General features: G+C 35.6%; 1 pseudogene; it reads left to right on the top strand.

Moving 5' to 3' along the window:
- Positions 1-6,276: 6,276 nt before the first annotated feature.
- Positions 6,277-12,369, top strand: LOC132645369 (transcription initiation factor TFIID subunit 12b-like; annotated as a pseudogene).
- Positions 12,370-12,858: the final 489 nt, after the last annotated feature.

The raw sequence follows: 12,858 nt of genomic DNA, 5'->3' as shown, positions 1-12,858 counted from the left end.
AAAAATAACACCACAAAGAATGAAGAGATCAAGTCCGTCAAAGAAAAGTTATTCGAGTTGATTGATTTGTATTATGACGCTATAGATGCCCCAAAAAGTGGGAATAATGTTACTTTCTCTAACTTGATATATGTTTGATATCCTTATTAACAATTCTCTATAGATAAACAATAGAAAAATTAGTAGATACAAATTTCTTGGAACTTTCTTAATTTAGATAAACACTCATGAATTAGTCACTGATTTCTATTCATGTTTGTCAGGTACTCATCAGATGGTGTGCTTTTAAGGGAAGCCATGGAAGACCCGTTGTTGAAAAAAATACAAAGTAATAATTCTAATTTTATGCATGACCAAGTTAAAAATAGAAATACCCCCGCCACCTTCAAATCTTGTGTCGCCTATGCTATTAACGTAGTACCTCTGCATTCAAAGCTTCCTCTAGCTATGCAACTTAAAATTTTCAAACCTGCCCCCTCATCATTGTGGAGGGTGGTCTAGTGGCAGGACGATTTTTGTGTCTACAAACATGCAGAAAAATCTTTTACAATAGACCACATTGTCTACGTAGTTGATTCGGGGTTGGCGAAGCAAAGAGTTTATAACGCAAGGAACCACGTTGAATCTTTGGTGATGTATTTTATTTCAACGGCAAGTGTCCACCAAAGAGCACAACGTGCTGGGAGATTGCAAGGTAGAAAATGTTTTTGCCTTTACACCCGTGAAAGTTTCAACGGCTTGAAGCCTTAGACCTATTCCGAAATGCTTATATCAAACTTGGTTGGTGTGTCTCCTTCCCTGAGATGTAGGTTCGAGCACATGATGGTCTAAACTACTTGGGTGCGTTTAATGATGAAGGAAATGTGACTCAGCTGGGTGAGCAAATGAGCGGATTTCTTCTTAACCCAGAAATGACAAAAAATGCTTATTATCAGGCCACAATTCAACTGCTCTAATGAGATACTTTCCCTATGTGACATCCTTTTAGGTTGGTTGAAAGGTTGAGATTTTTTTTTTCCTATCGATTGATAAAACCTATTTTTTTTTTTCAATCGCTACTGTCTTTCTTCTGTGTTTGATCAAGCTCAAAAATAGTATGGCTCTTTCCAGCCCAAGGAAGCTCGGAAAGATGAAGATGAAGCAAAGGGTCAATTTAATCACATAGAAGGCAATCATTTTGCTTTGTTGAACTTATATAAGGCCTTCAAGATAAATGGTGAGTTTTTTTTTTTTTTGGGAATAATTACTTGGCATAGCTACTTCTAAGAGGTAATTATTGATAATAATTACCTTTTAATTTATTTATATTTAGTAGCTACAGTGATTTTGTAAATTACCATTCATAGCTATACCAAAATACATCAAGCTTCTGTGGCTGGAGTGGTTATTGGATGTGGCTTTGCCCCTGCGAAAACACTGTCAAATGCACGCGAATACACAAAAGGTAGCTACGAAAGGTAAGAAGGGATAATAAGATAGTTTTATATGTAAGTTTACCTTTTTTTTTTTTTTACCCAATATCTATATGACTCTTTTCTATTTTAATTAAGAAAATAAATAGACATGTGTTTCAATACACTACCTTGGTTCTTATTGCCAAAAAACTTTTAACATATCTAGATATTTGAATAATTTGATTTAAAATTTTAAAATATTAGGCAAAAAAGTCTAATAGTATAAAATTGAAAACTTCAAATTGAGGACATGGCGCTGAATCATGCCTTTATATTATTGAAACAATAGTTTAAAGTTTCTCATTAATGTCCAAGTTGAAATGCAGCTCTATTATATATGGTGTTAATTACTACTCCCTCAGGTTCAAAAAAAGTATCCACTTAGTCATTTACACACCTCTTAAGAAAATATTAATTCTTAGGCAAAAATAGGTAAGTTCACTAAATTATTTCTAATTAATTCGGTATTGAAATTTGGTCACTTAACACTTAATAAGGGAAAATATGAAAAAATAAGGTTAATTATTTCTTGATTTGGTTAGTGGACACTCTTTTTGAACAAAAAAAATAAAAGCTAAGTGAATACTCTTTTTGAACTGGAGAAATATCAATTATGTATTCAATTTGTTTCATGGTGTAACACCTCGTACCTCCTAACTAAGTTACGTTCATGATTCGAGACTTAGAAACCAAGACGGAAGTGTTGGGGTTAGAAAATTTGCCTCAGAACGATAATAGTATGTCTGCGTCAAAATATACGAGCCGTACTTCTTGAACGCACCTCACATAGGAAAATTAGACGTCACTGGAATTTGACAATTCTAGGGAGCCATTTGGACATGATTTCATCTCATGAGATGAAATCATATGATGAAATCGTGAGATGAAATCATGTTTGAACATGCAATTTGGATTTCTTAACTTGCAGTTTTTTTTATAAACATAAAAACCCCACAAGTTGTGAAAACATCAAAATTTTCCCAATTCTTATACAATCTTACCAAATGAGTAAATCATAGTTCATAATAAAATTAATACGCTACTAGAAGGCCTTTCTAAAAAATACAACATCAATTGATCAAACTTTAGTTCAATAAAAAGGAAAATTTAACATGAATAGTAATGTAATTACTCTTTAATATAATCCTCCCACATGGTAAACATGATTGGTACATATATTTTACCAACTTGCAGATTAATATTTAATACAAATGGTTGGTAAATATGATTGGTAAATATATCTACCAACTTATGGGTCTTTTTTTACAAAATATAAACGTATGGGTCAAATTTTACATTTATATTTTTTGAAATCATGATTTCAAATCCCAAATCATGCCTTTTTGGATGATTTGGATTTCATCTCATGAGATGAAATCGCATGTCCAAACGCTGATTCCATCTCATGATTTCATCTCATGAGATGAAATCGCATGTCCAAACGCCTACTAGGTATGGGCAAGTTATACGGGCCGTTCTAAGTACGGGCCGTACTTTTCATCACGTACCTTACAGACTAAAGATAGTGGTTTCTAGAATTTGACACATGAGGTACGCCCAGATTATATGAGACGTACAATATTGTACCAGCGTACATTATGCTCGTACTTTCCCTGTTTCAGCAAATAGTATAAATTCGGGACTTCAGTTTTTAATCTCACTTTTCATATTCTCAAGCCCTAACACGAAGTTCTTCTCCTCTTACCATCAAGATACACTAAGATAAGCCTATTCTAAGTCTTTTGAGTGAATTCTAACATGTATCCACGATTTCTAAATAAGAATTGATTGTTCCTAACCTAGGGTTTTCAAGGAAACCCATCTAAGGGTTTCAAGATTAAGGCTTTTGGATTTCTTCTCCAAGTTCAGATAATTGTTGCAGGTTTTAGAGCGATTAAGGTATGTAGGGTTTTTATCTACGTGTGGGAATATTATTGTTCTTCCCCACGCCACATTCTTCCATGATTATACGAAAGTTCACCAAAAACTAGAGTTCTAGACATATTCATGATAACCCTAAGTACATGTACCATGATATACCATGTTTGCTTTAATAATTCGTTATTGTGTTCTTAATAGTCCATTTTGGTTATTGAGAATCTGTCCGAGATCCATGACAACCCATACATTGCATTCCATGAGTTCTTAAATGCAAGATATGAACTTTTAAGTTTATTTTCATGAACTTCTACATGCTTCCGTGTTTTCATACAAGTTATACTATATATCTATCTTCAGGTTACCATACAATCATAAATCATGTTTACAATCATGTTTATATAATTCATGGGCTACTAAGCGAATTATATCCATGTTCATGTTTTGGGAGTTGCACAGATTACCGAGAAAGTTTAATACCTAAAACTATGTATGCCAGCGTAGGATAAGGTTCGTGCCCAGTTAGGACGATTCCTTCATGTTTACCCATTGCGGGTTATTGGATCCATTCATTTCATGTTCATGTCTTGTACTCCGGCAAGATACAGAATGGCTTAGCAGATCGGGCAGAGATCAGACGCCACGTGCTTACGTGGTGGTTACATGTCGGTTATACTAGTGCTCTCCCACAGATATCTTTACAGACTTAAAATATCTTATTAATGTTATACATATTCATGTTAGATGATATCCATGTTCATGTTTAGCTTACAGATACAGTTTCAGTTTTGTTTTTTCATGTGTCATGCTTGTTTCATTCAGTTGTTTTACCTACAAGTACAATTCGAATGTACTGACGTCCCATTTTATTTGCCTGGGGGCTGCATTTCACGATGCAAATTTACAGGATGACGGATCAACTCGTTAGGACTCTACACTTACCAGCTATTGGTGAGCCCCATCTCATTCAGGATTTTATCTTTATTTATTTATTGTCAGTTATGCAGTAAAGGTATGCCAGACATCTTGTTTCGATAAACAGTTTAGTAGTCAGAGGTTTCATAGACTAGACTAGTTCAATTATGTCATGTCAGATATTCAGAGTCGTATAGTCAGTATTGGCTCAATATTTATCATTTAATTTCAGACTTATGATTACTTAACCTATGCTTCATTCTCATCATGCATGTTATATTATATTCCGCATCAGTACATGCCCCATGTTGATTCAGCAAGCCATGTGGTTCGCTCGGTCACATGCAGTAAGGCACCAAATGTCGTGTTTCGCCCAGACTATGGTTCGGGTAGAAGTTTGCCTTAAGACCTAACTTTTGCCCGAATAGGCCAAATTTTGGACCAAATGTTAGGTCTTAAGGCAGAGGTTTTCCTTAAGGCCTAATTTTGGGTAAAAGTTTGCCTTAATACCTAACTTTTTCCCGAATAGGCTTAATTTTGCTACAAACCTCTGCCTTGTGATTTTTTTTTACTGAGTCGGGGTTTGAACCCAGAACCTCGGGGTATTAGGCGAAAGACAAAAATTAAAGACCAACAATTTGAGGGGCAAAAATTAAAGACCACTGCCTTTGAAGGCAATCGTGCAAATAACCCATTAACTCTTCAGTTATAATTGATGGATTCATAATAGAAGAGTTAAACCTTTCCTGAAATGTTTCTTTTCTGAAGAGTTGTGTATATTCTATTTAAATTTGTTGTGGTCCTGTGCCACACACGTTATTATTGTTCTCTCTCCCCATCACAGAAAAGAATCAGAAAACATTAACGTGTGAAGGCTCAGAAAATCATGACTTCTTCAGTCGATTCTTACAATGGATCAAGGTAAGTGTCTTTACCATTGTTTTAGGTTTAATCATCACTATCTAATGATAATTGAGATTCTGAATTAGTTTTCCAACACAAATTTCACTATTTGGATTATGAGTAATTTTTTTGTTGTTGTTTCAGATTGGACTTCGCCGGAGCGATTCAGTTCATCAAAGGCAACGCCTTTTTTTTTTTTTTTTTTTTTTTTGCTGCTTATAGTTCGGGTTTTTATTATTGTTCAGTTGTTTGGTTATGGATATCAATTTTCTGTTATAGTATTGATTTTGAAACAAAAATGAATGAATGATTTGATTTGATTTATTTTTCGGCTTACTGAGAATTTGTTGATATGCTGCGTGCAGTGGCAATAGTGGAGGAGAAAGAAATTTTAGCAGTGAAAGAACAAATAAAGGGGAGAGATAAATTGGTTAGGGTTGCTGAGGTGGCATGCCAGATGACATACACCTCATCTAATGTGACACGTAGGATTGGATATCCACCTCGAACAATTTTAACGTAGAAGGAATATATTTGAACCAATAATATAATGATAGAGGTATATTTAAACCCAAAGTATAACGAAAAGTATATTTAAACCTTTTGTCATAATAAAGGGGTATATTTGATCCTTTTCTGTTTCTTTTTTAATAATATTTTAATAAGTGTTGTCATGAATTATTGAATGTTTTTTGAAAAATTCAGTGTATGCATCTTTTTCTTCAGTGGACTCTTGTATTTTCCTCTATCAAATTTCGTGCAACTCACCACACATATTTCAATACTATTTATAACATTTTAAAACTTTATTACTGCTCACTCCGTTTATTTTTATTTATTCACTATTTTCTTTCATTTTTACATATCAAGGTAAGACAAAAGAAAAATCATGTTTTACTCTTAGCATTTATTACTCATTTTAAATTATTTTCCCAACTTTAATATAATTATACACCATTTAATAAGGGTATTATGATAAATTACCTACCTTAATTATTATTTTTTAAACAGCACGAAAAGTCAAAATGTGAGAAGTAAAAGTGAACCGGGAGTAATTAACATGAAAGCTCGTGTTCGAAAACTAGTTTTCTTAAAAACAAAATTTTGACCAGTTCTTTTTCCTGTTTTCTTCCGCCATGTTCACTTCTTTCTTTATGGAGTTTCACAGTCCAAGTCTCACAGTCCAAATATGCAAGATCCCTAATTTGTTCAATCACACAGTAATAAATGACTTACAAAAATGAGGGAAATTTAATCATCTTCACCTAAAACAATCCAGTCAACCAACTCTATTATCGAACATGCAAACCAACCGCTACTCGTGGTTTTGTCGTCAATTTCTTCCAACCCTGGAATCACCACGCAATCTCCTTCCAATAATAATGCTGAGGAATTTGACATCTCAACAGCAGCAAATTCAGCACTAAAGCTGGACAAGCTGTTGCAGGGACTGTCCAGTTTAATTTGCAGTCTCAACTTTTGGCTTCAGTAATTCATCAGATGAGGTGTTGTTAGGTAACAGATTCAAATTTGAATACTGATATCTTTTCTCATACTCATTCCTCACCATTTAATGCAGTGTGAGAATAGAAAATGCCTTTTTCCTTTTCATATTATAGTCTTTGGTTAGAAATGGAGTTCAACATGTTAATTTTACTTTTAAATTATATTAGTGGCAATAGAAGAAAACACTAACGTGTTTGTTGAAAAGTTTAATAGAGAAAACATCACATCATAATTTATTTTTATTTTAAAAAAAAGTTCAATGGATTTGAATTCTTGAAAAATGTGAAAGCTGTATTGAAATAGAATGAAACATTTTGCAATGTCCCCAAATAGGAATTGTGTCATATAAATTGCAACTGAGACAGTAACTTATTATGTAACAATTTTTGTTTTGGGCAAGCCATGGTGGCAGGGCTAATGCAGGGTTAGTTTCATCAAGGGAATTTCCAAGAACAGCATTTTCAGGGTTTGCAGGCAACGGGATCTCTCAATTTGAGCTCTCAACTGAGAACAAATGGGCCCCTTGCATATGCCCAAGAAAGGATGAACAAAGGTCAACTAAGGCAGACATTGTCTCAGCAAGCTTCCCTTGCCACCAGTCAGGTGACAAATTTTGATATCTCCAGCAATATATATTTGACTGTAAAATTTAACTGTGGTCGGAATGGATATGATCTCTGTAGGTTGTTTAGTGTATTTATTCTCATAATTGAGGTGAGGTAGTGCCCTCCAAAGAAGTTGCCATAGCTTTGTTTTACAACTTAATATGATCATGAATCTAATTTGTATTTAAAGCCATCAAGCTGAAGAAAATCCGTTGATGTTTTGTTCTTTTGGGAATTTCCTATCACATGAGGTATTTTTCCTTCAGAATGAACAGAATGGCTGCAGGTATTATGTCTTATAGTCGGCTTGAAGTTCCTTCACTCATTTGCTTTTGTCCTTTCAGCTCGGGATGCCTAATGCCTACCTATTATTTAGTGCTATAGGCTATTGCCATAAATCTCCTTTTGGGTCTTCTTCCGTTGCAGGAGGTTAGGCATTTTTCTATGGGACCCCATTTACCTTTGCTACTTTAGTAAATCTACTAAAGGAAAAAAAAAAATACCATTCTAACTGTAATTAAATTTTCTTTCTTGTTGATTCAATGATTAACAATTCGAAACTAGGTCTGACTCTTAAAGATCATTAATTAAGATTTGATAGAAATTAGCTATTCCAAGAGATATGGTGCGACTGCCTCCTAATGGATGTGAAACTTTCCGGTAGGGGCAAGAAGCTTCATAAAGTGGTTCTTGATGGATGAGATGAGTAGAAGTGTTGAGTCCATTTCTATAAACTAACATGAGTGTGAGCCCTCGTGCCCTAGCCTTGATGGATAGGTTTACGTGGAACCTAGATTGTCAGGAGTAGCAAGTTTCCTAGTCAATTATCGAGGTGTGCGCAAGCGGACCCGAACCATAAAGAAAGGAAGTTAGAGAACTCTGTTTGGTGCTTGAAATTAAAGAACGGGCAGGCAGTTGTTCATTTGCATGTTCGATTATCTTGTTCAGTAGCTGATCAGGATCATCACTGTCTATAATAAGAAGAAGCCAGAGAACTCTTTTTGGTGCTTAAAGTTAAAGAACTTGCAGCAGGAAAATGCTTCATTGATGGGGCTTATATTTATCATTTCATGCTCGACTATTTTGGAATCAGTAAAGATGATCCACAAGTATACCTCTTGCACGGTCAAATGTTAATACGATTGGAAATCAAGTGAAATTACGTGTCCCTATATCTTAGACTTGCTTTGCATGTAGGATGATGGTCATTGCTGGCCATCCTTGGAAAGAAAGATGCCCGAAAACTATAAATCCCTTTTTAAGAAAAATGATGTCAGCTAAAGGTCATTGCAATTGTTGCATTTAGGTCCGTATGTACACCTTTAGGTTTTCTTGTTAATTCTCAACACTTAGCGTCATGCTTGTATCCTGCGTGCGTCATGCTATACATTGAAAAGTATATCCTTATTAAAAAAAAAAATGTAGCTCTGGAACAAAAATGTCGGTGTGTGATTGTAATTAAAGTTAGGTCTGCATGTTTTTGCGTGTGCGTTGAAGCTCAGAGTCATTTAAGGCTGTCTTTATTATGTGATTATCTTCCCTTGTTCAAATTTGCTTTCTCCTTTTGGGCAGATCACGTATAAACTTGTTGAATTTAATGTCTTAGCGGTAATTCATGTCGCCTTCTCTATTCTGTTGTGGTAATTTGTTCGTTTCTGCTCACTTTAGTGTTGTAACTTTCTGTAGAAGGACATCATGTGTGAACCCTCGGTTACCAATGGGAAATCTTCTACGATTCAATATACTTCATCACAACCTCAGTGGCTGAAGCAAATGCCTATAATTACTTCTCCAAATTCGGCCTCTTACCGTCTTCAACAGCAGAGGCAGCACCAAATGCTTATGCAGAAATAATTAGCTTCACTTCAACACTTGCGTCAAAAATCAATGTGTTTGAATCCAGAAGAGTTATCCCAAACTGCGCAGCAGGAACAGCAACTGGGGCATCCCGAGATGCATCAGCATCAGCAGTTCCAACAGCAACAACAACAACCTCAGCAGATTTTGCATCGGCAGCAGTCTTCTCCAACAATGGCTGTCCCTACTGACCACAATTCTCTGAGTTTGACTGGATCAGAACCAGATGCCACTGGATCTGAAACAACGACTCCTGGTAGTAGTTCAAGCCAGGGGACTGAAGGAAGCAATCAGCTTCTTGGGAAGAGAAAGATACAGGATTTAGTTTTACAGGTTTTCCCTTCACCTTGTTAATCTCCAAAACTTTCAGTTCTCCTTGGTGGTTACTCAAGCAAACCATTGGAGTCGATTTTCAGTTTTCTTATTTTCACAATCAAAACTTTCAAAAAATTTGGTGCACAAATTATATTAAAAGTGATCTCTCCCTCAGGTTCCTTTTTCACTACCCTCAAACACCAATTGAAGCTTCCAATTTACTTCAAATAACGGCATAGAGTTGTCTGAAGTATTTTGCTGAGGAAGTTGAATTTGACTAAACTGTACTCCAAAAAAAAAAAAAAAATTAATAACAGTTGAGTTCGATATATAGGTTTTGTGGTTATTAATACTGCAACTTTTTTAACGGCTTTCCTCATTCTATGGTAATGTTTCAGGTGGATCCGCAGGGAAAAGTTGATCCTGAAGTTGAAGAGCTTCTTTTAGAGATTGCTGATAACTTTATTGATTCGGTGAGGCACAAACATAATTTGTTCCTAGTTATTGTTATCTTTTTTTTTTTTTTTTTTGATGTGTGAGGATTGGGCTCGGGGGGTGGGGGAAATTGCGTCTATCGTGTTTTTCATGACTGCCAGTTAAAGAGGATTTTTTCTTTTAGGTCATCGTCCGCTGATTCTGGCCTCTTCTTTCTGCACCTCCACGCCACTCAAATTTAAACCAATAATAATAAAGTGAAGAACCCCCTCAACTGGGAAATGAATTTAATCTTTCGGAAACAGCCTCTCTGCCCCTCAAAGGTAGGGGAAAGGTCTGCGTAGATCCTACCCTCCCCAGACCCCACTTGTGTAAACCCCACTTGTGGGATTACACTGGGTATGTTATTGTTGTAATTTATTTTGATGCATGAAACAGTAAGATCAATAGCCTCCTTTTGAAATACTTTCTGCCGAAAATAACTTATGAAAGTCAACATATATGATATATGCATTACCATTGATTGTTTGTCATTTTCTTTTGCTAAGTTTCATGTTCCATTCCTCTTTGTAGGTTACTACATTTGCTTGCAATTTGGCAAAGCATCGGAAATCTTCGACTCTGGAGTCCAAAGATGTATTGTTACATTTAGGTTTGGGCCACCAACTGCTAAAGATGCAGACTTGTTTACTTTGTTTTGTTTTCTTAAGGAAAAACAATCAACTCATCACTTTTTTAGTATGTAAGATAAATCATTTCAGACTTTTTCAAATATAATAGAATAACAGAAATTAATGGTCGTCGTGCTGCGTATATTTTCATAACGAGATCATTTTTATTGATTTCAGTTTATGAGTGTTTTCTTTATGTGATTATATGATAAGATCCTCCGCATTTAGTCTGTACACATGTTTTCTATCTGGAATGTAATTAGAGTCACAAAATTTGACACCATATTCCTATATTGGGACCAAATTTAGTTTTCATGGCTCTACGGTGTACCTTTCAGTCTCCGCAGTTTAATGTTTTTCTAATAGCTGCTCTTCTCTAGTGATTCACTTATTGGACCAATACTAGTTTTTTCTCCTTGGCACCAACTTTTACCATTATTATCTACTTCGCTTTCTTTAACTCTTTAAGCTTTTAAGCTACTTATGCACACAGCCAACTACTAGAATTTTTATTCCACCACCTCATGTGTATGCATCAGAGTTGCCGGGCAACAATATGATGAAAGTTTGAATAGCTAATCTCTCTTTAGTCATCAGGAGTGGCTCTGAGAAGTCTGAGTTGTGTGTGACCTGATTGAGAGTTGAATATCTGAATTGTCCTAGTTTCATCTGAGAGAGTGACATTGCAGTCGTATATGGTACATATATGGGTTCCTATTTTGTGAATAGATTTTGACTTCCTCAATTGTTTAAAACATGTACAACGCAACTAACCTATCTTGAATCAGCACAATAACTCCGGGTAAAATTTTACTAGGCAACAACTTTTAGCTTTGCCTAAATGCAGTTGATTGGCTAGTTTTGACAGAGGGGCTTCTTAATGATCTCATCAATGCAGTAGTTCCTGAGATTGTTCACGTACGCCATATCATTGCTTAAGATGTTTTTACATAATTTGACTACTGGTCTAATTTAAATGTGATATATTTACAGAGAAAAATTGGCATTTGACTGTTCCAGGCTTTTCAAGTGAGGATAAGAAGCATCCTTCAGTAGATGTAAGCTCCTCTTTCTCTCTCAACTTTCCTGGGTGGTATACTGGTATATCACATATATGTCTGCAAATAGTTGAGGTTTTTTTTTGAGTTATGATGGATAACTAATAATGATACATGACCTATGAGTACTGAAAGTACCCGATAACATGTTATTGAGAAAAACAAAGAAAAAAGCTCAATAACTTAGCTTTTTGCGTAGTCTTGTTTATGTAGTTTTAATTTCTGATTACAGTCCACTCATCGCGTAGTATGTACTTATTTCTCTTTTCGGCCAAAAATAGTATCTTCAAGCTGAGTGAGAATTCAGGCTGTTTTTATGACATCATGTTTTTAACTTTGTGCAGTCATCAAGTGATCTCCATAAGGAGCGTCCAGAAATGGTGAGTTTGGAGTTCTTTGTGATAATATGACCTGCATTTGTTCTAGGTGTATAATTCATAGTCATGGTACTTGACTCAGGTACGCACCATGATGGAGGCTTCATCAAAAGCTGAAACAAGTACAAGCGGTAGCACTAAGGAGACCATCAGTCCTGGGCTGGGTGACCATGTTGGTTCGAGTGACATAGTCGGACCACCAAGTTCAGATGAATTGGGTTCAGAGCCTAATGATCAAATATAATGCAGCATTAACTAGGTTCTCACATCCCTGGAGTTTGGCATACCCCTAGCTTCACTGTAATAAAGACTTGTTCTAGAATAAGTTCAACTGTAATTTGCTTTGTCGACTGAAGAACATAAACATGGTCGTTGTGAATTTGCTTGCCCGCTTATGTTATTTGCATGATTGCTCTCCCATTATGCCATTTTTGTCATTCCTTTTGCCACCTCCTCAAGTCGCAAATATGAAAATCGACAAGTAACTGTTGCAAGGGAAAGAGAATGAGTAGTAGTTACCTTGTGGCCATAGCGTGCAGCTAATGTTAGTTGAGGAGTAACTGTTGTAGGCAAAAGTCCTGACAAAGGGGACCTTTAATTTGACCCTAATAGAGACCGTTGCTAGACGTAACATGCACTTGCGAGGGAAGGAACATTTAAATATATGGCCCTTCCTCCTAATTTATATCGCAATATACAATTGGTGTAATACCCCCACGTTTATATATGATTTTTGCTACTCCCTCTCAAAGGCAGAGCGAGTATTTGGAGTTTTGGGTTCGGAATTCTAGTCCTTATACAAGTTACAGGTTGCTTCTAAATTAATGATTTTCGACATATTTGATGAATTTCTTAAAACAAATACATGATTTGTATCAAAGCTA

The sequence above is a fragment of the Lycium barbarum genome, chromosome 1, assembly GCF_019175385.1.
Source record: "Lycium barbarum isolate Lr01 chromosome 1, ASM1917538v2, whole genome shotgun sequence".
NCBI lineage: Eukaryota > Viridiplantae > Streptophyta > Magnoliopsida > Solanales > Solanaceae > Lycium > Lycium barbarum.
The sequence above is the reverse complement of the archived record's forward strand: the minus strand, read 5'-3'. Positions and strand labels throughout refer to the sequence as shown.